Here is a 23,289-nt window from a genome sequence, read left to right as displayed (position 1 = left end):
AAGAGAAGAGAGTTGGGATGGGGGTGGGAAAGGAAGTGTGAACATCATGCCTCACCGGATTATGTGTTCAACTCACCAGCAGAAGGTGCGTTCGAAGGAGGAAGGTTCGCCTGGACAAGTCTCCCAAATTCAGGGTCTGCTAGGGCAAGAAGCGTGACATCTAAACTGGATGTAACCACAGTTGCGGTCTGGACATGGGTCTTCCATGGTGCCCACGTATGCTCAAATTTCTCCCCGGTGTCCCTACAAGTGGCTATCCAGCTCTCTGCTTCCATTATCTCCCCCACCTTCCCCAACCAGTCCTGCTCGCTTGGAATTTGCGAGCTCTTCCAATATAGTGGTACTAAGCGTTTGGCTGCATTGAGGAGGTGGGGGAGTACACTCTTTTTATAACGTGATGGAGGCATAGTGGGTATGTGGACCAAGAAGTGCTTAGCCAGGGCTGGGATATCGATACCCAGACTGTCTGACACGTGTTTGCGAACCATATTCCAGAATGGTGCTAGCACAGGGCACTCCCACCAAATATGGAGGAAGGTGCCTTTTATTCCACATCCCCTCCAGCATACATCCGGAGTGTTTGGGAAGATTCTAGCCAGGGTGACGGGTACCCTGTACCACCTGGATAAAATTTTATAGTTATTTTCTTGAGTCTTAGAGTCTATCGAGCTGGTATGTGTTAGGCGGTATAAACAATGTAACTGGTCGCCTGTAAATTCATGTTGGAGGTCCTTTTCCCAGTCCGTAATATAGTGTGGTTTGGGAGTAGGTGTGGTGGACTCTAACAGCCCATACATCTCCGAGATCACGTGTGTCAGAGCCTCCGCGGATGCCCACATGTTCTCGAAGGTTGTCAGCGTGGCCCGAAGTGGTGTCTGTCTACGGTGCTTGGTTATAAAGGCCTCCAGTTGGCGATGCCTCCAGAAATAAAAGGGGAAGCTGCCATATCGCTCCCTTAAAGTAGAAAGTGGTACCACCGCCCCTCCCTCCACAAATCTGTCCAGGCTGACCTTCCCATCCCGTATCCACGAACCGAACGTGGCCATCTGCTCCCCTGGGGGGAACCACGGGTACCCACTCACCGGTGTCAGAGGGGATGACTGTGGTGCTAGTGTGAAGCGTGTGTTAACCCTATCCCACGTTTCCAGGGACTGTAAATGGGGAAACCCACCCTGAGAGCCCCCTGTCCCCGGCCGGGACCCAGGGTGCGTAGGCCAGGTCTCTACCCGCCATAGTCTTTTCCAGAGGGACCCATAGCTTATGTAGCGTATGAAACTTCCAATTTAAAATGCGTTCAGCTTAGAGCGTTGGAGCATCGCTATGGCCAAACGCGGCTTCTTCCCGCCCCACACGAATTTAACAAAAAGGCTACGTAGGTTCGAGAAAAACCCTTGCGGCAGATGTATCGGTATAATTTCTAGGAGAAACAAAATGCGAGGTAGTATCGCCATTTTCAAAATATTTGCTCGTCCCACCCAGGTAAAAAATGATTTGTCCCAAGTGGACAAATCCGTTGAAATCTTCTGCATTAGGGGCAAATAGTTGTGTGCATACAGGGAGTCAGTACTATCCGTGAGCTGGACACCTAGATATTTCAGGGAGGGGGCAGCCCATGTGAACGGAAAGGAGCCCTTCAAGGTGTCCCCCAAAGCCGGGAGAACGGTGATCGGCAGTATCTCTGATTTGGAATAATTTATCCGAAAATTGGATACCTCTCCGTACGCCTGTAGTTCTCCCATCAGATTCGGCAACGAGGCCAGAGGGTCCACCACATGAAACAATATGTCGTCCGCATAAGCAGAAAGTTTGTGCTCTAAGGAGCCATCACCCCCTTGACACTGGGATTGTCTCTGACCCTCTGTAGTAATGGTTCCAAAACCAGTGCAAATAGAAGGGGCGAGAGCGGGCAGCCCTGTCTCGTGCCGTTACGAATAGGGAATGATGAGGAGAGGCCACCATTCACTTTAACCCGGGCAGTAGGAGACACATAAAGAGCCGAGATCCATCGCATGCATGCGTGGGCCCAGCCCCGTACCCCTAAGCACTGCGTTCAGAAATTCCCAGTCCACGCGATCGAATGCCTTCTCCGCATCTGTAGACAACACCAGGTATGGAGGCATCCGACCGCGTGCACGTGCCCAGTGGATAAGCTGGACAGCTCTATTGGAGTTGTCTTTAGCTTCTCGCCCCGTTATAAAGGCTGTCTGATCAGCGTGGATCAACTCTGGTAATAGCGGTTTCAGGCGGTTGGCAATAATTTTGGAAAAGATTTTAAGATCCGTGTTCAGGAGGGAGATTGGGCGATAACTTTGCGGTTGGGATGGGTCTTTCCCGTCTTTCGGGAGCACGGTAATATGCGCCAGCGAGGTCTCTTGTGGTAAGACCCTGCCTGAGGCGAGGGAGTTGAAGAGGGCACACAAAGGGGATTGCAGTTTGTCAAAGAACTTTACATAGTAGGCCCTGGTAAAACCATCAGGGCCGGAGCTCTTGCCTGTAGGCATGGACTTAATCGTAGCTAAAATTTCTTCCCCTGTAATTGGGCATTCTAAGTCAGTTGCCTGATCCGTAGTAAGGGTGGGGAGTCCTACGGAGGAGAGGTATGACTGTATGCGCGTCTTCTTAAGGGCTAAGTTGGCCGGGGAGGAGGCCTGGTCTAAGTGGTATAGGTTCGCATAATAATCGCGAAACATAGAGGCTATCTTGGATGTGTGCTGTGTAGAGTCCCCAGTAGGAGAGCACAATTTATGTACATGGGCCAGGAGTCTCTTCTTGTGAAGCGATCGGGCCAGTAGCCTGCCGCACTTGTTGCCGTGTTTGTAGTAAGTGTGGGCCAGGTAGCCCAGTTTCAGGTTAATTTTCCGGTCCAGCAGTTTAGAAAATATTTGTCTGAGTTCTGTCAAACGCCTGAGCTCCGTAGAGCCTGACGTTCTTTTATGTGCAAGCTCAGCGCGTTGCAGCTCCTGCAACACCCTCAGGAAGCTCGCCCACCTCTCTTTGTTAAGTTTAGCTCCCAGTGCAATAAAGGTGCCCCGGACCATGGCTTTATGTCCCTCCCAGAGAATGCCCTTGCTCACTTCCCCATTATCATTCTCCGCAAAGTAGTGTGTCAGAGTCTTCTGCACCCCCGTCACCACCGCCAGGTCATCTAACAAGTTCTCATTCAGTCTCCACGTCCTTGCTTTAGTGGAGGCCTGGGCCAGTGAAAGTGTAAGCGTCACCAGGGCATGATCAGAGATGGTTATGAGGTCTATGGTTGCTCCCAGGATAAAATCCAAGGTGTCCTGGTCCACTAGCAGCAAATCAATTCTAGTGTACACCTTGTGTACTCCAGAGAAGTAGCTATAGTCCCTTTCAGATGCATGTATTGCTCTCCAGCAATCCACCAGGGCATAGTCCTGGAGGGATCTGCGGAAATGTCTCAGGAAGGCATGGGAATGTGACGATCTACTTGCGGAGGTGTCAAGTGTGGGGTCTGGACTGACATTAAAGTCCCCTCCCAGGATCTACCTTCCCTAAAGTTCGCCAGTGTAGAGAGGGTTTGATCTATAAATGTAAGTTGTTGGGTGTTAGGGGCGTAGAGCGTAGCAAAGGTGTATGTCTGTCCGAGGAGGGTGCCTTTCAGGAACACATAGCGTCCCTGGGGGTCTACCTTATGTTCCTGGGGTTGGAACCGGCAATTTTTGTGAATGGCATAGGCGAGTCACTCAGGAACCATTGCGAGAATAGGTGTGAGGGCAATTTAGGGAGAGAGGTATCGGTAAAGTGGGTCTCTTGTAAAAACACCACTTGTGCCTCCAGGCGTTTCAGTTCTAACCATAGCCTATTTCGCTTGTTAGGGGAGCACATACCCCTCACATTATAGGACACTACCTTAAGTGTAGCCATGTTGTGTCTGAGGGTTCCGTCCAGGCGACCTTCCTAGTTATGCGGTGTCCGGCGAGACAAGATTCCAGTAGCTCCAACCTATCAGGGAGCAACAAGGTAGGCTGGAATGAAGGGAAGCAAGAGGGGGGGCAGAGAGGAGGATGGGGACAAAAAACAGAAAAACAGAAAAAGAAAAATGAGGGAAAGAAAAAGGAAAGCATTAGCACATCGCATAAAACAAATAACATCCTGTGGTCTAGGTCCACCTGCGCCACAACAATGCAGCACAGAGGTATCAAAAACTGTTTGCCTGCCACCCCCTCATTACAGGGGAGCAGCCAGCGCCCGGCAAAGCGCCCAATCCTGGGCTTTTACCCAATATGGGTAGTCCTACGTGGGGAACGTAACTGGACATGGACAACCCGGAAAACCCCGCCCCTCACTACTAAAAACGCTGTAAGTGTCCGGGGGATAAAAAACCTTTTAAGTCACTGATATGCCATAAAACTTGTAGTGCACAATAAACAACTGTGACCTCTCACGGCAGTTCCTTCGGCCTTGCGCCGTGCAAATTCTGCAAAAAGTGCTGTCAGCACCCCCCCAAAAAAAAAGGGGGGGGGGAGAAAAGGAAAAATAAAACTGAAAATAATACTGACAACTAGAGGAGCCGCAGACTAGGCAAATAAGGCATACTTCGCCACTGCGTATACTGTTGGTAGCTCTGCCGTAAGCTGTGGGCTCTTGGTCAAAAGTCATCCAAGGGTTAACATGAAGAAGATGGCGGCAAGTGGAGCGCCGCTAATTCCCTGCCATAGGCTCTTGTCGCGTAGCCGTCGAGGATGAGCGTTTACGGTGCCGCGGAGGTCGGTTGGGTCGGGCCTGCTGCCATGGTGGGGGAGCTTGCACTGTCTGTATATTCGTGGAGAGCCTCCAATCAGGAAAGTCCACGGGGTCCAGGTTCAGTTGCAACAGGAAACGCTGAAGGTCGTCCTTAGTACGCAGAGTGGCCGACTTCCCATCTTGTTCAGCATGGAGGCTAAAGGGGAACCCCGATCTATAAGTAATGCCTGCTGTGCCGAGGGAGTCCAAAAGAGGGTGTAGTGCCCTGCGCTGCATCAATGTGCGCCTGGACAGATCTTGATAAAAGAACAGGCGTGCACCATCAAAGTCAAAGTAGGGGCGTTTGCGCATAAGTTGCATTATTTGGTCTTTCACCATGTATTTATGCAATTTGCAAATGATATCCCGAGGGTTATCAACATCCTGTGACGGGGGGCGAAGGGCCCTGTGTGCCCTGTCAATTTCCACGGTTGCTGTGGGGGGGAAGCCTAAGAGCTCTTTAAAGATGCCTTGCAAGGTGGGGACAATGTCCTTAGCTCCTGTTGCCTCTGGCAACCCCCGTATGCGGATGTTGGACCTGCGGCTGCAATTCTCATAATCATCAATTTGTGAAATCAGTGCTTCTATCTGTTGATCCTGTGCTGCGCACTTATCCCTTAACTGTGTTATCACTGGCAAAGCTTCCTCCACTGTCTGTTCAAGGGTTTCCAGCCTATTCCCCAACTGAGTTGTGTCCTCCTTCAATTGCTCTATGTCCTGCTTAAAGGCCTTCTCCACTCTAGTGGCAAAGCGGTTTAGGTCTTCTCTTGTGGGGAGAGACCAGATATACTGCTTCAAGTCCCTATCACCCATCAATGCTGAGGCTTCAGAGCCCTGATCGAGAGAGGCTGAAGAGCCAGGGGAGTCAGGGGGAGGGCTATCTCTTACCAGCTGCGACGTCTGTATAGGAGACCTGGCCGACTGCGGCTGAACACATGCCTCCGCCAGAACGTTCGTTCCACGTCCCTTCCCGGCCGCCATCTTGGGAGACTCGTGCTGCCCGCCTTTGCTGCCGAAATATGCCCCTATGGAGCCGCTTCCAGGCTGTGAGGTACCCCGATGTCTGGAGGAGGCCCTCCGGCGCTGGGACATGCCAGTGAGGATGGTTGTGGGGCGATATATCCGCCGGAACAGGCTAATTTAGCTTCGGTGTGTGAGGAGCTCTGGGATCCTGCTTCCTCACTCAGCCATGCCCAAGCCACGCTCCATACATCAGCATTTAATATTCTTATCCACATTACGAGTGTTAACTGTTCGTCATGTATCCAGCGTCTGGCAATGAGTTTCCTCACACCAAAAAATAGGATCCTGAGGAACAGTTTTGTGTGTGCATTCATCTCTTCTTCCTTGAAGACCCCAAGTAGGCATCGTAGCGGAGAGCAAATGTTAGGCAATTCAAAATGATCCGAAATAAATTCAGTCACCTGCGACCATAATGGTCTCACTTTTTCGCATTCCCAAGCCATATGTAGGAAGGTACCTTCTGCCCCTTTGCATTTATGGCAGTTAGCCGATTCCCTCCTTTGCATTCGGTAAAGTCTAGCTGGTGTATAATACTGTTGGTGAAGGTAACGGAACTGAATCATTTTGTCCGTGGAGGAGACAACAGACATCAAATACGTGTCCAGTACCTCCTGCCACATTTCCTCTGACAACTCCGGGACAATCGCCCCTCATCGCCTGGGTGCCCAATGTTAGTGATGCCACTGACCCAGGGTTATACAGGAGAAAAGGACACTAGACACACATAAACTAAGAGTCAGCCCCTTGGGGGTTTAAAGTGATTGTAAACCCATTACAACCACTTTTACCTACAGGTAAGCCTTAATCTAGGCTTTAAACGGCTTTAAACGGTTTAGGAGATATTTGCAAAAGACAGTCACAGCTGTCTGCGGTGCATGTGCACTGAGTGTGCCGCTGCTAACAGCGATCATGCCTTTAGTGGCGGCTCTCGTGCGCATGCGCAGGAGTGACGTCATTGTGGCTCCGGCCAATCACATCGCTGGAGCCACGATACCCAGAAGGAACATGGGCGCTTCGTGGAAGAGGGGACAGCGGTAAAATCGCAAGCTCCTGTTTCAGGTAGGGGACACATCATTATGCTTTACCTTTGCAAATGTATACTTGCTCAATTACACTCAGTGTCCTCGGAAGCCTATATGTTCTTTCCCTTCTGCAATATTTTCTTTCTACATTGTAATCTGCAAGATGCCTCTATTATCAACAGCTATTGGTAGATTTTGGCCAGATATTTGAAATCCTGGAAGTCTCTCCAGTTAGCCAACAAATGCAGGTTTTCAAAGTTCATCATGTATACTGATCTTTTCTGTGCAATGGTCCTGCAGGTGTCAGTAATGCCGCGTACACACGTAGCCGACTATGGTGCCTCATGGTGATGTCACGGGACACGGCCCAGACTCCCAGGAGTGGGAGTAGGATACCGGCCAAAGACAGGCATCCTACCCCCCCTGAAAAGTGCCAATTGTGGCACCGGAGGGGGGAGAGGAGACAAATGAGCGGAAGTTCCACTTTTGGGTGGAACTATGCTTTAATGATCTGAATTGTTTTAGTTTTAGTCGTATTTTAGTCAACTAAAATTGAATGGGTTTCATTAAAGTGGTTCTAAAGGCAGAAGGTTATTTTTATCTTAATGCATTCTATGCATTAAGATAAAAAGCATTCTGTGTGTAGCAGCGCTCCTCCACCCCCTAATACTTACCTAAACCCCATCTTGATCCAGAGATGTGCACAAGTGCCTCAGCCACCCGGGACTCTCCCTCCTGATAAATTGGGACACAGCAGCTGTACCATTGGCTCTCACTGCTGTCAATCAAAGTCAGTTAGCCGATGAGGAAAGAGAGTAGGCAGGACCAAACCGATGTTCCGTTGTTTCGTCACATATTGGCTAACCGCTGGACTGCGCATGCGCGACGCCGCCATATGCGTTCCACCCCTAAGTCCAGGTTCAAGCCCCACCATCCAAGTGGACATAGTGTTAGATTATAATTATGCCAAGCGAAGCGAGGCCGTGCCCGAATCGTGGCGAGCAGCCCTGTGTTGGAACGCATGCGCACTCCAGCGGGTACCAAAATGTGATGGGTAGCCAAATGTGATGTGACACCATGTATGAATGGACACACAGAGCTGCGGCTCTGTTCGGGTGCCCCCATCATAACAAGGTGCTTGCTGTGGGGGAACTTGACAGGAGGGAGGGGCCCGGAGCGCCGGCAAGGGAACCAAGAGGAGGAGGATCTGGCTGCTCTGTGCAAAACCATTACATAACACTAACCACTACAGTATAACCTTTGTTATTTTTTAAGAAAATAAAATGAGACTTTAATATGACTTTAAATTGTAATGTATTATTTAAGCACTTCTCTAGAATTTCCAAACTCATGATATACTCCTGGAGTAAAACTCTAATAACATGTAGTGGGAATGGGGAAGTAAATGGGAGTGAGAAAGAGAGCCACGTAATGATCCAACCCCAAGGGGAGGGGTAATGGTGGGGCGGGTATCCCCTGGTGCCAGGAACTAGTAATAATGAAGGGGGAGTGGTAAGCGAGGCAGGAAAAGTAAGGGGAGGAGGGTATAAAAGGGGGTGGGGCTAGTGCGGCGCCAGTGCACGTGAGGAATCTCATCGGAGGAGGCAGCTTTCCCACCCTCCCTCCCTACTGTGGGGTTATTTGAGTGTGGGGGTATTTTTTGTATCTGGCTGTTTTTTTGTTTTTCTTGCAGGGGCAGATGCCTGGTCATCACAACAGTGAAAACGGCCCTTTTGGGGGCTGCAGCGTTATCTTTCTTGTGGTCTTTGATGGTGGCGGTAAACGGAGGTGATCTAAAAGGGGTGGGGGGCTCATTGGTAATATGGGCCCCTCCGGTGTATTCCTGAACAGTGGACGGAATACTGGGAGGTTTCACTGCAGGAATTGGTTGTCTACGAGCGGTCACAGCTGGAGGCCTGGTATGTTAAAGGTACTGCAGTGAGGTTGGTGTTTTTGGTTATAAAGTGGGTCACCGTCAGAGATCACCAGACTGGATTTTGGTTTAAAATGTTGTTTATGGTTGTATATACATATTTATATATTTATATACATATCTTTGGAGTGAGTAAAATTTTGGTTGTGTTAATAAAGGCTGTTGTGGCCAGTTTACTCCAAAGAGAAGGTGTGGTCTCATTATTATTAAGGTTGATAAGGGGGCTTGAGGTGGTATTGGGTCAAGAATAAAAGGGGACAGTTGGGCTACGCAGGTCAAGTGCACAGAGCAGAGAACACAGTGCTAAGCACTGCTACCTTGCTTGGAGGGGAAACACTTACTACGTGGTTTGCAGGACATTGTTCCAGAACTCCCAGGCATCAAGCAGGGAGCCTGCGTCTTTCAGCCAATACAGCTTGTCGGGGGGCTTTAACAGACAGGTGGAGTTCTGAGGAAAGCAGATCAGGTGGGTAAACATCTGTCCTTCACATTTTCGTTCTGTTTCATTCAAATCAATTGGAATTGACTTTCCTCATAGTTTTTGTCAATTGACTAATACAAAATTTAGTTTTTGTCACTGAAAACATGCAGCTGACGAATATTTTCGTCTACAAAATCAACACTGATTGTCCACCGAGGGGCACAACTTCATTAAGTAACCTAGGGACATCTAAAAGCAGTCCAAACAGAAGGGCGAGCGCACGAAACAAACAAAGGCGAACCAGCTCAACAAGAGAAAACCAAGGCAAAAGGGAAAACAAGGGCATTAAATGGCCGCTTGCAGAACCTTTCTACCAAAACGAGCATCTATCAAGGCAAACACATCAACTCTGTAAATTTGGGAAACGTATGTACAGAGGACAAAGTTTAAGCCTTTAAGATCCGAGACACAGAGGCCTGATGATGAAAAGCTTTAAGCCCTTGTACACACGGTCGGAGATTCCGACGGAATGTGTCCTATCGGACCGTTTTGTCGGATAATCCAACTGTGTGTGGTCTCCATCGGACTGTTTCCGTCGGAGTATCCGACGGACCAAGTTTTCCAACTTGTCCGTAAAATTTTCCGACAAAATGCTCCGATCGGACATACTCCGATCATGTGTAGCCTACTTCGACGGACAAAGTGCCACGCATGCTCAGATCAAATTCCTAGACCAAAGCTATTGGCTACTAGCCTGAACGTAGTCCCGTCGTAACGAAATAACGTCATCACGTTCTGAACTATCGGATTTTCCGACAACTTTGTCCGACTGTGTGTATGCAACAGTTTCGGACAAAATCCGTCGGACAAAATCCAACGGATTTGGTTGTCAGAATGTCCGACCGTGTGTACAGGGGCTAATGGGAAAAGGAGGCGTTTCAGCTCATATCTGGACAGAAGAAAGGAGTACCCAGAACATTACCCCAGCTGGCATCCAACGCCACAGTGCACATATAATTCAACATCTACTCAACACAACCAATGATTTGGGTGTCAACTACAGCAGCTAACAGATTCCTACTGAGGAATTTTGACCAGTTTAGTAAATGAGAGCAGAAGTGAGTATAGGGTGAAGAACAGAACAGAGTCCACCAAAAAATGAATGGAATGAGATATACTTTTAATTTCTTGTCAATATGGCTAGACCTTTGCTAAGGTGGGATGACAATGCAAGGAGTAGACTGTTTCAGACCCAACCAGGACAGGGGATTTTGAAGGGGACTGCAGGGTAGCCTACTGACTATGGCCCCTGGCTTTTGAGGGGGCTCTATTCTTGGAAGGTGTGTGCTTGGGGGACCCTTGGAATGGTCCTGCTTCTATGGGGGGAGTAGACTGTTTCAGACCCAACCCGGATGGGATTTTGAAGGGGACTGCAGGGTAGCCTCTTGCCTATTGACTATGGGCCCTGGCTTTTGAGGGGGCTCTATTCTTGGAGGGGTTGTGCTTGGGGGACCCTTTGAACGGTCCTGCTTCAGATTCGGGTCCATGTCTCCCCGAAACACACAGACTCTGGGAATCTAGGACCAGGATATAGATTTGGGCCCTTTTTGCCCAAACCAGCAATTACTGCTTTAGACTGTGTGACTCAGAGCAGATGTTAATATAATCAGGCTTTTCCCCATTGTGTGCCTTTTTAGGGCCTTTCACACTAGCACGACTTAAAAGACGCACAATTTTACCGCAATTTCACAGTCGCGATTTTCCTGCGATTTCAGGGAATGCCTTTGTAAACTTGAGGTCTGTGGACCTCAACTCACATCTAAGTGGGACCAAAGTATAGTACACGCACTACTTTGAAGTCGGTGTGACTTGAAGTCACACAGATATGAATGGTGCTCATTGTAAATCATGGGGTATGACTTGTCATGCAACTTTACAGTCCCAAGTAGCAGGACAAATTGCACAAGTGTGAAAGAGGCCTTAGTATAAATTCTCATTGTTAATCGAGTCACCTATTGTTTTTGTCTGTTTGCTCATCTCTTGAGAGAACATTATTGAACCATTGTGGGATGTTTATGCTTATGTAATGTACTTTGTGTATCCAGGGTTAGGATGCCAGATTATCTGTGCATACCCTGATTAATCAAGGCTTGTTGTTAATTAGCATACTGTGTATGTTTATGTTATCCTTAGATGTACTAATTGTCTAGGATAATGTTATCAAATTCTTACCTAATCTTGCATGCTATATATTCTGTGTGAATTTACAATAAAGTCAGTTCCAGTTCCAGTTTGCACCTAAGCTAGTGTTGCCTAGTTCTTGGGTGTTCGGCGATAAGATAATACCTGGTTCCCAACTGGAGGAAGCTGTATACTGAAGGCGGCTACTATTTATACCGTTACATGACCATATCCACTGTCACTACCGAATGAATCCAAATAGTGGCAGTGGGCCCCTCTGAAAGAAATAAGTCCTTATGTCACTCCTCAGAGTCTACAAGGCCGAAGCCGTAGCTAACATATAGTCAGAAAAAAAGTAGCTACCTTAGGTTTCGGTGAACACATAGGACATTTGATTAATATCAAAAATATTTTTATTTCTTTCTATACATAAAACAATAAACCTTGATTGAATTGCATCAATCGATCCTAGATGTTTACACAACATTAACCAAAGATGACCCAAAGATCATCCTTATCTGCACAGTTCATACACCCTGACTTTCAACAAACAAAACCAGACATACTCATACATACAACAATAAAACAGATAGAGGCGCCTCATATGGCCATACATGTGGTGATATACCGAGTATGATCAAATTGTACCAATATTACGCTTCTATTTGGAAGCATGAGATAAAAATCTCTCGGAAATCTGCACATGTATGGTCATCAAAGTAGCAGTAATTGGAAATGGGGATAATTATGACCAGACAACGGTCCTAATCTCTCATTAGTACCTCTATTAAACCTACATAGCAATTCTCTTTGGTTGAAATAGGAATATCTCAGGCTCGTGATTATAACAGTCTCATGAATATCTCTCAGTTAGTTCAGTCAATTATTATAACTCTGAGTCTCCTTCTACTTAATCACTTATAGTAGAGTGTAGCAAACCTGAACCCGACATTTAATTATGTGAGGCCTTCACTTTCAGCTTTTTGCAAGCAGCGGCATAAATGACAGTCAATACTGAAAATGTAACAATCAGTGGCAGTGAATTGAATATATTCTAACTCAGTTGTATTTAAAGTGCACTATTTGTCACACGTCAGGCTTTCCTATGATACTGTGACTGAAAGATCCATATATTCAGCGGTTCCAATATTACGCTTCTATTAGTAAGCATGAGATAAAAATCTCTCGGAAATCTGCACATGTATGGTCATCAAGGTAGCAGTAATTGGAAATGGGGATAATTATGATCAGTCACCGGTCCTAATCTCTCATTAGTACCTCCATTAAACCTACATAGCAATTCCCTTTAGTTGAAATAGGAATATCACAGGCTCGTGATTATAAAAGTCTCATGAAGATCTCTCAGTTAGTTCAGTCAATTATTATAGCTCTGAGTCTCCTTCTACTTAAAGAGGAGGGCCGGTTATACAAAAAAAAAAAAAAAAAGTCAGCAGCTGCAAACACTGCAGCTGCTGACTTAATCAACACACTCACCTGTCCAGGGTGCCCGCGATGTCGGCCGCCCGAGGCCGACCCGTCCCTCGGCTCTCGGGTCCCGGTGCTGCCATTCCTTGTAAGGGAAACAGGCAGTGGAGTCTTACGGCTTCACTGCCCGTTTCCTACTGCGCATGCGCGAGTCCCGCAGCTACTGCGCATGCGCGAGTCCCGCAGCGCTTTCTGAATGGGACGCGCTGTGTTCTGGAACACACAGTTCCCAGAACACAGCGCGACTCATTACCCAGAAGACGCCGCGACGAAGACAGAAGATCTCCGCGGAGGAGGAAGAGGAAGATTAGGAGAAAGTGCCTAGCAACAGGCATTTCTGGTAAGTAAAAAAAAAAAATATTTTTCATTTTTTTTTTTATATATTTTTTTGTAATTTTTAATATTTTTTTTGTTTTCAGGGTGGCCCTCCACTTTAATCACTTGTAGCAGAGTGTAGCAATCTGAACCCGACATTTGATGTTGTGAAGCCTTCACCTTCACTTTTAGCCTTTAGCAAGCAGTGGCATAAATGACAGTCAATACTGAAAATGTAACAATCAGTGGCAGTGAATTGATTATATTCAAACTCAGTCGTATTTAAAGTGCACTGTTTGTCACACATGTCAGACTTTCCTATAATACTGCGACTGTTTGAAAGTTCCATATATTCAGCGGTTCCATAAAAGATGCCTTGCACCAAAAATGAAGGATTCTCAGACACACTGGCTTACCATACCCTGGGGATTTCACTCAGATTTGCTGTCTCAATATATATATGAGATTCTCAGGCGGCCATTCGTTCATCAGACAAGCTGAATACTTGGATGCAATCTTTCTCCACAAACGATATTAGTCGATCAAAAGTCTAATAAATGTGTATAGGATCTTTCACTACTTGTTTTATAACATCCAAGTCTCACCACCTCTGTAATACTGAATCCACTCCAGGGCCTTTTGCAATCAGCTGCGCCAGAAGCCTTTCAAACAGGTGTCTGTTCAGATGCTCACTCATTCAGATATTCCATATTTCTGATCCAAACTGCTAATACTTTGATTCATGATTCATTTGATTCAGAAGGGAGCCTACTAGCCACACAAACGTCAACGCGTTTCTCAACGTGGCATCACATAGCTTCAACTGTACGTATGAAGGAGGCACCTAAGCTGGGTACTGTATTGTTCGTCACATAGACCATTTTGTGAGAAAATCCTCCACAAGGGGATAGAGCACTGGGAACCACTTAGGGACAAGGAACTTTTTTTGGGGGGAGGGGGGTTTCCATCAAATAAGGAATAATGAGGAAATCCAAATACTCCTGTGCTCAGACTGTAGTGCATTCAGTGGTGTCATAGTACTTAATGCTTCACCCAATGCAGTCTTCCTCAGATCAGGAAATCTTCAACAAATGCGAAAACACACAGGAGGGCGCAAACGCCTTTTGCACTACCACCATAAATGTTTACTGGATCCAAAAGACAGTTGCATACTCTGGGAACATTGGGAAGAACAGGCGTATCAAATAGCAACTCCAGTCATAGGGAGATGATATCTGACCATGTATCACACAGTTGGAAGGCTGATGGGTTTCGGGGGACATGCCTCTTTCTTCAGAGCTCTGAGCTAACGTGTTTTGGGGGACATACCCCCTTATTCATTAAAAGGGAGCACACCCCCACAAAACGTGTCAGCCTTCGACCTGTGTGATACATGGTCAGGCTCTGATCTAACGCATTTCGGGAGATATGCCCCCCTTCTTCAGAGCTCTGAAGGGGGCATGTCCCTGAAACACGTCAGCCTTCCAATTGTGTGATACACGGTTAGAGCTCTGAGCTGACATGTTTTAAGGGGCATGCCCCCTTCAGAGCTCTGTGATGAATGGTCCAATGTAATTGCCTTACGGCTGCAGTTGCTATTTGATACGCCTGTTCTTTCCAATGTTTGTGAGTATGTAAATGTCTTTTGGATCCAATAAACATTTATGGTAGTAATACACTAGTTGTCTGCGCCCTCCTGTGTGTTTTTGCAGGGGATAATGAGGAAACAGGTTGGTGGAGTGTTCTAAGTGAGTTAAGTCCAGACATGTTGTTAGGGGAAGGAATGGTGGATTTGAGGATTTCAAACTTTTTCAAGAGGCCTTTGCCGCCTTAACTGCCTGCAAACTCCAGTAAATGGAGGAGGGGCAACAGATCTTGTGTGAGGAGCTAATTGTCCACACCCTCAACAAGGGGCTGTTGGGCCAAATCACACAAGCAACACACTTGTGTGATTTGGCCCATGCCCCTCCTCCTTCTGCCACACCTCCAGCACCACAGCCACAGCCTGGAAGGAAGCGTGGAAGGAAGACCAGAGTGTGATAACCTGGGTTCAGTCTGGTCTGACAGAAGATGCAGCCTCTTGTAGTACCACAGCCTGGGAACATAGATGTCATCTGCTGCTGTTCCGGGTTTCTTGGACTTCAGGACCAGACTGTTCTCCCTCAAATATGTACTCCTCAGGCCACCAATTTTTGCGTTTAAATAGTTGATGTGTGCCCTGGGGGCCAAAGGCTTTGCTAATCTCCCCAGTTTCTCCAGTGCTGCCTCCCTCTTTATTTGTTACTGACACCTAAATAAAGGTTTCTTTTGGTTGAAGAAATACTTGCCTATGTGTTTTACTTCAAAAAGGACAGTTTATTTGTGAGTAGGCAGGTACATTTCAAATGAATAACAAGGGGCACCAACACCAAACAACCTTCTCTAGATGAAAAAAGAAAACAATAAATTAAAAAGATAATAATGGTGTTGTGGTAAGTTGACACACAAAACATACCAAAAAAAATGCAAAGATGAGCAAACTGTCAAAAAATTAGATGTTGATTAAAAAAACCAACCATAAAATTATATATAAAAAAAAAAAAAAGATTGGGGAGATGTGACGAACTAAAATATTGTATTGATGAAATGAGTAAAAAGAATAAAGAAATAAGTTTGGGAGAAGTGTGTGTGAATATGATCAGCAAAACAACTTCATTCTTGTAGCACTGTAAAGAAAAAGAGAATGTGCTGCATTAAAGAATTTTTAACATTGCAGCATGACGAATGTGCTATATCGATTACAAGCGGTAGTTTTACCTGACTGAGCGCTTCCGTCACATGGCACCTTGTCCGTCGGACTAGGCTACACACGATCGGAACTGACGTGATCGGATCATATTGTCGGAAAATTTGAGAGGGGGGTTCCTAATGAGTTTGGCCCAACCAAAAAAAAAAATCTGGCACGCTGCATGAATTTAAGCACACACATAACATTTGTACACATTTTAGGGGGTGTTTAGGGGAAAGCAATACTATGGAGCTGACAAATTACATTGCTAAGTGACTAGACTATAGGTTTATGGCCCCAGAAGAGCATGGTGGGGAAGTTAGTGAAGGCAAATATGCATGAAGGACAAAAAAGGAACTTGAAAAGCTTGCAGCATGCATGAGGACAAAGGGGCACAGCATATCAATTAGAGCATATGCAAATCATGGTAATTAGGGAACAAGGAAAGAAATCCAATACATTAGCAAACATTAAATACATAGAATGTGATGTTAAAGGAGAAAACTTACCTTCATATAGTCCTTCTGCAGGACCTGAATGATGGCAGAACAGGTCTCTGGAATAATGATTCCCAGAGCCTGGGGGGAGATGCCTGTCGAGAATTTGAGGTCCTGAAGGCTTCTCTCTGTCGCCAAGTAGTGCAACGTGGCGATGAGCCTCTGCTCCGGAGTGATGGCTTGCCGCATGCAGGTATCCTTCCTGCTGATATAAGGGGACAGCAAAGCCAGCAGACGGTGAAAAATGGGGTCCGTCATCCGGAGATAATTCCTGAAATCATCAGGATTATTCTCCCGGATCTCACGAAGCAAAGGCATGTGCGAGAACTGGTCACGCTGGCGCAAACCAATTCTTGGTCCACAAACTCCTCCTCGTCCTGTTCATGGACCGGGCTTGTGTCAAAGCTAAAAGCCCAACACCAAGCCCCTGCACAGCACAAACTCTACGACGAGTACGTACACAAAACATGGCTTGAAAACAGTCGGCTGGTCAGAACGGACAACAGAAAGCACTGATAAACAGCCAGGCCTGAAAGAATGACCTGAAAACTTACGTCACCGTGTTCTTGGCAACCGGAAATTCTGACAACTTAGTCCGACCGTGTGTATGCAACACCACTTCTGTACCACTTCCTGACTAAATCCGTCGGAATTTATCCGTCGGATTTGGTTGTCGGAATGTCCGACCCTGTGTACAAGAGCTTACAGTTTACTTCTGTTAAGGTAAAAAACTTCTGATTGACATTTGAGTGGTAGGGTCTGCTCATTCATGAAAGGGAGGCACTCCGCATCTGAAAACAAATCCTTGGGAGCATCCCTAAAACCATCTGAAATATTAGGCATCTCAGATTCTACTAGGAAATGTGGTGACCGGCAAATTAAACAGCAGCTAAGGTTTTGTTACCACTTAATACTGCAGGTGGTGCTAAAGGAACACCGATATTACATCAGCTACCAAAAGGCTGTGTGCAGGGCGGTGCAGAGAAGGCTGTTGAGAAATTTCACCCCTGCATGTGAAATAAAACTGTCCCACACAGAGACCATAAAGAAGAAACAGCCCAGCAAACTGAGAGGCAAACGGGCCCCAAACGCTAAAAACATGACCTACCATTACATAGCTCCCCTTTTAGGTACCTGGCTGTTAAATCGAACCTCTGGCCTCAATCTTTTGAAAGTCAATGTGAAGCATGCATATTAGACCCAATTCACACTTGAGCATTTTTCAGCTTGAAGCTTGACACTTATAAACACTCAAGCAAAATCCTATTCATTTTAATGGACCTATTCACATTTGAGCGTTCTATTGCCTGTAGCAAAATGCCTGTCACTCAAAAAAGTACACAAGCTTCTTTTCAGGCAGATTTTTGCGTTTTTGTCCCCATAGACCAGTGATGGCGAACCTCGGCACCCCAGATGTTTTGGAACTACATTTCCCATGATGCTCAACTACACTGCAGAGTGCATGAGCATCATGGGAAATGTAGTTCCAAAACATCTGGGGTGCCAAGGTTCGCCATCACTGCCATAGACCCTCAATGGAGAATCTGAACAGTTAGAAATGCACATTTTTTCAGGATTAGCACAAACAGCAGCTCCCCTCCCCTTTTCTAGCATCACTCCACACCTTACACAGGTTTCTATTTGGCCACAGCAAAAATGCCTGAAGAAACGCCTATAATATTTGCAAAAAACCCCTCAAAAATGCCTGAAAATGCTCAGCTCAGGTGTGAATGTAGGAAAGTTTGATGTTCTTATATTTATGGTGCCAGGTCAGTAAAGGAAAGCACTGAAGTCAATGGATCAGCATGACATATAGACAATTAGCATTTTCAGGAGAGGGGTTGGGAGTCTATGTTTGTCCCATAATAACTGTCTCTTAGGCTGCATTCACACATGGGTGTTTTGAATCGCAGGCATCATCACCGCGATTCTGTCCATTTTTTCAAAACACCCAGGTGTGAATGACAAATCGCAAAGCGCACATTTTAGATGTCATAGGATGAATGGCACCTAAAAACATGGTGTGGTTCTGCCTTGATTGTTGCGCAATAAATTACAGCAAACCGCATTGCATGAAGCATTTTGCCCAAAGGAAGCTCCTGAAATCTTGTTGGCCCACGAGCTTCACGCAATGCGGTTTGCCGCGATTGCAGCACAACAATCACAGCAGAACCGCACCACAATTTTAAGTGCCATTCAACCAATGACATCTGAAATGTGCACTTTGTCATTCACACCTGTGTGTTTTAAAATGGTGGGCAGAATCGCAGCAATTATTCAAATCGCCCATCTATGAATGCAGCTATATAGTGATCTTTTCTTTTTTCCTCTCTCTTTTTTTTTTTTTTAAAGGATGGTTTCCAGGAGGGCTGATAAATGTCACTTCTGTCACACATTTAGATACTAAAATGTTACTGATCTTAACACAGAGAAATGTCAAGAAAACAGAGCAATGATCCAGGCTGATTCTGTGTACAACACAGGAGAGGAAAGTGATATATCTGCCACATACACTGTAGCGTATCACAGCTTTCCTCTTCACACTGGAAGGAGTGCAGGCTTACCCCATCCCTGGGATCTCATCACACGTGTTCTGTCTTGATTGGCTAGTGTGCTTTAATCTTCCTCCAATCAAAATTGTTCCAGGCAAGCTGTCAGCAGTTTCTGGAAAAATCAGAGCACATATATGTGAATGACGTGTTCGCCACATGTGAGCTGTGTGCTAACCCACAATCTGAGGGCTCTAGGACTAATAATAGTAGCGGCATTGTAGTGAGAAATACACAGGAACTAAACAGAACTGAGCACAGCAGATCTGGGACAGGCATAAACCAGGAGATGATTTATTATCGATGGACAAGCGGTTTGAAAACACAGACTGGAATAAAATTGCTCTTTATTTATATGCAATGGGGTTGATTTACTAAAATTGGAGAAAGCTAAAACTGGTGCAGCTTTGCATAGAAACCAATCAGCTTCCATTTTTTTTTTTGTGAAAGCTTAAAGCGGAGTTACACCCAAAAATTGAACTTTCGCTTTTCCGGTTCCACCCCCCCTCCGGTGTCACATTAGGCACCTTTCGGCGGGGAGCAGATACCTGTCTAATACATGTATTTTGCTCCCACTCCTGGGCATAGATACCCGAGCCACCCTCGATTATCTACACCAGTTTCGGCGCCTTTTCTACCCCCCCCCCCCCCCCGCTATCTTCGGGGAGAGACACACAGGTCCCAGAAGACAGCAGGGACCAGTGGGATAGCGCAGCGCAAGTCACGCATTCACAGTAGGGAACCAGGAAGTGAAGCTGCGAGGCTTCACTTCCTGATTCCCTTACCAAAGATGGCGGCAGCAGCACCCGACAGCCGAGGGATAAATCGGCTTCAGGTGCTGACATCATGGGCGCCCTGGACAGGTAAGTGTCCTTATTTTAAAAGTGAGCAGTATTTGTAGCTGCTGACTTTAAAAAATAAAATAAATCAGCTTTAATTGAACAAGTTAGAAGCCAAATTGGTGACTATGCACAGCTACACCAGATTTCCCACTCTTTGGTTTTAGTTAATCAGCCCCAATGTTTATTATGCTTCTGGACACCGAGGGTTAGCAAGGTAGGGCTAGGAGGCTGCAGGCAGCCAGAGACCTTGTGTGTTCCAACACTAGAACCAGTTGCATTCCTGACAAGGGCCGGAACACACTGAATACACCGACAACCTCCGTGTCCATCAACACAGAAAAGACTAAGATCTCAAATAAACATGTTAATCTCGATGTAAGTGAAATCATTATGCAGCGAGGGTGCAGACAGTCACAGGTGATTGCTGCGTAATGATCATATGCAAGCGGCAGCCTGCCACTGCTTTCAATGGGACTGCTTTCTGTGGCTAATCACCGGTAACCCCCATTGGGCTTCTCACATGTAAATGTTATCGAGCACATTCGCAAGTGTAGCCTTATCTGTATGTCTGTGCAATGAGCCACCTTTATATGTATGTCTGTGGACTGAGCCACCTTTATCTGTATGTCTGTGCACTGAGCCATCTTTTTCTGTATGTCTGCACACTGAGCCATCTTTTTCTGTATGTCTGTGGACTGAGCCATTTTATGTGTATGTCTGTGCACCGAGAGATCTTTATGTTATCAGAGTGTACGCTCCTCTAGTTGGGAGACTGATGCTCATTCACATATGTGGTTGGGGGTGATAAAAACTCCACAGTTGAGCTGCGCGTTTGCTGTTTACCAACTGCTAACCCCTTTAGCAACAGAGGCAGTGGCTAGGGGTGTACACATGCCACGGTTGCGATGCTATGCTTGGAAACTGTGGCAAGAAATTATAGAGAGCAAAGCACATGTGAACGAGTCTTTAATTAATTTTTATTCGTTTTTACATTTTTTGGGGGATTTTGGTGAAAAATCAGGGGGTCTAAACAGAGACTGAGAAAGGGACTGTGCACCAAGATTCATCAATCACTTTTTCTGAAGCCTCAGCTGCACAGATGAATGAACAGAAAGCACTCACATGCTTCCTGTTCATTCACAAACTGAAACATATTAAACACAATTAACTATGCTTCAGTAATGAATGGACACAGGAGCGATTGGTACCGATCTCACTGTGTTCATTGAGAAAAGTCAGGTTATATTTACCAGCCCCTTTCCCCACTCTCTATCCTGAAACCTTCCCCTGTGTGCCTTCAGCAACTGCTGGAGAGGAAGGAAGCCAGCAGTGTTGCAGTGTAAGTGAACACACAAGCGGGACCCGGATAGCAGGGGGCGCAGATACTAGAACTGATCCCCCTGCATCACAGTCGGCAGCTGGGAAAGGGGGAGAAGCCTGCAGGGTGAGGAACAAGAGGATCAATGTCTGCAATAAGGCAGTACAGCCATCTTTCCTGCTCGGCAGGTGCCCGGGCCCAGTACAGGCGGGTCAGCTGTACTACCTTATCAGCTTCCCTGAGTAGACCCCTCTCCCAGCCCCTCTGTCTGTACAGGATGCAAATGGACTATCTGTTCTGCACAGTATGCACTTATACTGCATTTAGCAGTCCTGACCGGGCAAGCTGAATATATTCACTAATCAGCAAACATAATGAACTCTTGTACCTTCTCTATGGATCTTTACAATGTAGGACATGTTATGTGTCTGCTTTGCACTTTATTTATCTCAGATCTATTCATCCGTCTTTATCTTGTTACTGTTACTATATTTAATAAAGCCACTGAAAGCAGATTATTTAACATGAGATATTGCTCTTTCCATTACAGAGATAAATTAGATTCCATACAATAAAGTGCCCCAGGGTGATGGAAAAGAGAAGTGTAACATCTCCCCCTACTGGTGAAAGGAGATCATTGTAAATTAAAACCAAATTAGCTTTAGACCAGTTGTAAACCGATACACACTATACAGTTTTCTGTAGATTAGTTTTCTTCAGATTTACCAAAACCATATAATATGAGGTCAATATAGCCCCATACACAGTATCATTTTTTTCTACTGAGTTTTTCCTTCAGGTTTACCAAAACCATGTAGTGCAAGGGCCTACCTGATTGCATGCAGATTGAAACTCCTAAGGTTTGACCTCATATTATATGGTTTTGGTAAATCTGAAGGAAAAACTCAGCAGAAAAACTGATAGTGTGTATGGGGCTTAAGAGTTTCACTGTGTATGCAATCAGACAGTCCCTTGCACTACATTGATGGCAATTGATGCCCATCAATTGCCGCCACTGTGCCATCAAACGCAGCCACTGTGCCCATCAATTGCCGCCACTGTGCCCATCAATTTCCACCACTGTGCCCATCAATTGCTCCCACTGTGCCTCATCACCCCCTTTCCTGACCGACCGGGTAGCGTGCTCAGATAAGGGTCTGATATGGACCTAGAGGGGGACCCCCACGCTGTTTTTTCGGCATAGGGCTTCCCCTTTAACTCCATACCAGGTGACGGGGCCAGCAACGCCTCCTTCGCTGGTCCCGGCTACCTGGAGCCGCACTCAAAATGAGCGGACTTTTCTCCGGGCGAGAAAAGTCCGTTCACTTCAAAAGTACGGCGGACTAGCATACACACGGCCGGATTGTCCGCCGAAATGCGAGTCCGTGGGCATATTTAGGTGCAAAACTACTTTCTTAGTAGTCCGCCGGAGCCCACACATGGGGGGATTGTCTGGTGGACTTGAGTCCGCTGGACTTTTCCACCGGATTGTTTGATCGTGTGTACACGGCTTTATTCAAACAGGGGTTGACATTGGACATTCAAGAAGGTCTGGTCACCTTGAACCCTGACTTGAGCTCCTCTACAATAATGTGTATTGCCGCGTACACACGATCTGAGTTTTCGTCTGAAAAATCTTGGATGGTTTTTCCGACAGAATTCCGCTCAAGCTTGGCTTGCATACACACAGTCACACAAAAGTTCTCTGAACTTTCGGCCGTCAAGAACGCTGTGACATACAACACTATGACGAGCCGAGAAAATGAAGTTCAATGCGTCAAATTGTTTCTGAGCATGCGTAGGAATTTTGAGTGTTGGAATTGCTACAGACGATCGGAATTTCCGATCGGAACTTTTTCCGTTGGAAAAATAGAGAACCTGCTCTCAATCTTTTGCCGGTGGAAATTCCTCCAGCAAAAGTCCGATGGAGCATACACACGGTCAGAGTTTCCGACCAAGAGCTCTCATCGGACTTTTGCTGGCGGGATTTCCAATTGTGTGTACGGGGCTTATCTCTAAGCCCTTGTACACACGGTGGGAAAATCCAATGAAAAATGTCCGATTGGACCGTGTTGTCGGATAATCCGACAGTGTGTGGGCTCCATCGGACTGTTTACGTCGGAATATCCGACCAACAAAGTTTGATATTTGGCTATAAAATTTTCCCACAAGATGATCCGATTGGACTTCGTC

The 23,289-nt window shown here is 46.3% G+C and overlaps 2 protein-coding genes across 2 annotated transcripts in view; one reads left to right on the top strand and one right to left on the bottom strand.

The window, feature by feature from the left end:
* ANGEL1 (angel homolog 1) overlaps positions 1–19,038 on the bottom strand; it is a 163,289-nt gene extending 144,251 nt beyond the window's left edge. Inside the window, exon 1 of the mRNA XM_077463621.1 lies at positions 18,952–19,038. The gene's annotated coding sequence lies outside the window, so the exon portion shown is untranslated. The remainder of the gene's footprint in view (positions 1–18,951) is intronic.
* Positions 19,039–19,738: 700 nt separating this feature from the next.
* CIPC (CLOCK interacting pacemaker) overlaps positions 19,739–23,289 on the top strand; it is a 33,601-nt gene continuing 30,050 nt past the window's right edge. Inside the window, exon 1 of the mRNA XM_077463627.1 lies at positions 19,739–19,799. The gene's annotated coding sequence lies outside the window, so the exon portion shown is untranslated. The remainder of the gene's footprint in view (positions 19,800–23,289) is intronic.

This window comes from Lithobates pipiens, unplaced genomic scaffold (assembly GCF_037356315.1).
Source record: "Lithobates pipiens isolate NorthernLeopardFrog02 unplaced genomic scaffold, aLitPip1_a1.2 Scaffold_30, whole genome shotgun sequence".
In the NCBI taxonomy this organism is placed as follows: Eukaryota; Metazoa; Chordata; class Amphibia; order Anura; family Ranidae; genus Lithobates; species Lithobates pipiens.
Note: the sequence above shows the minus strand (reverse complement) of the source record. Positions and strands in the feature narration are given on the sequence as shown.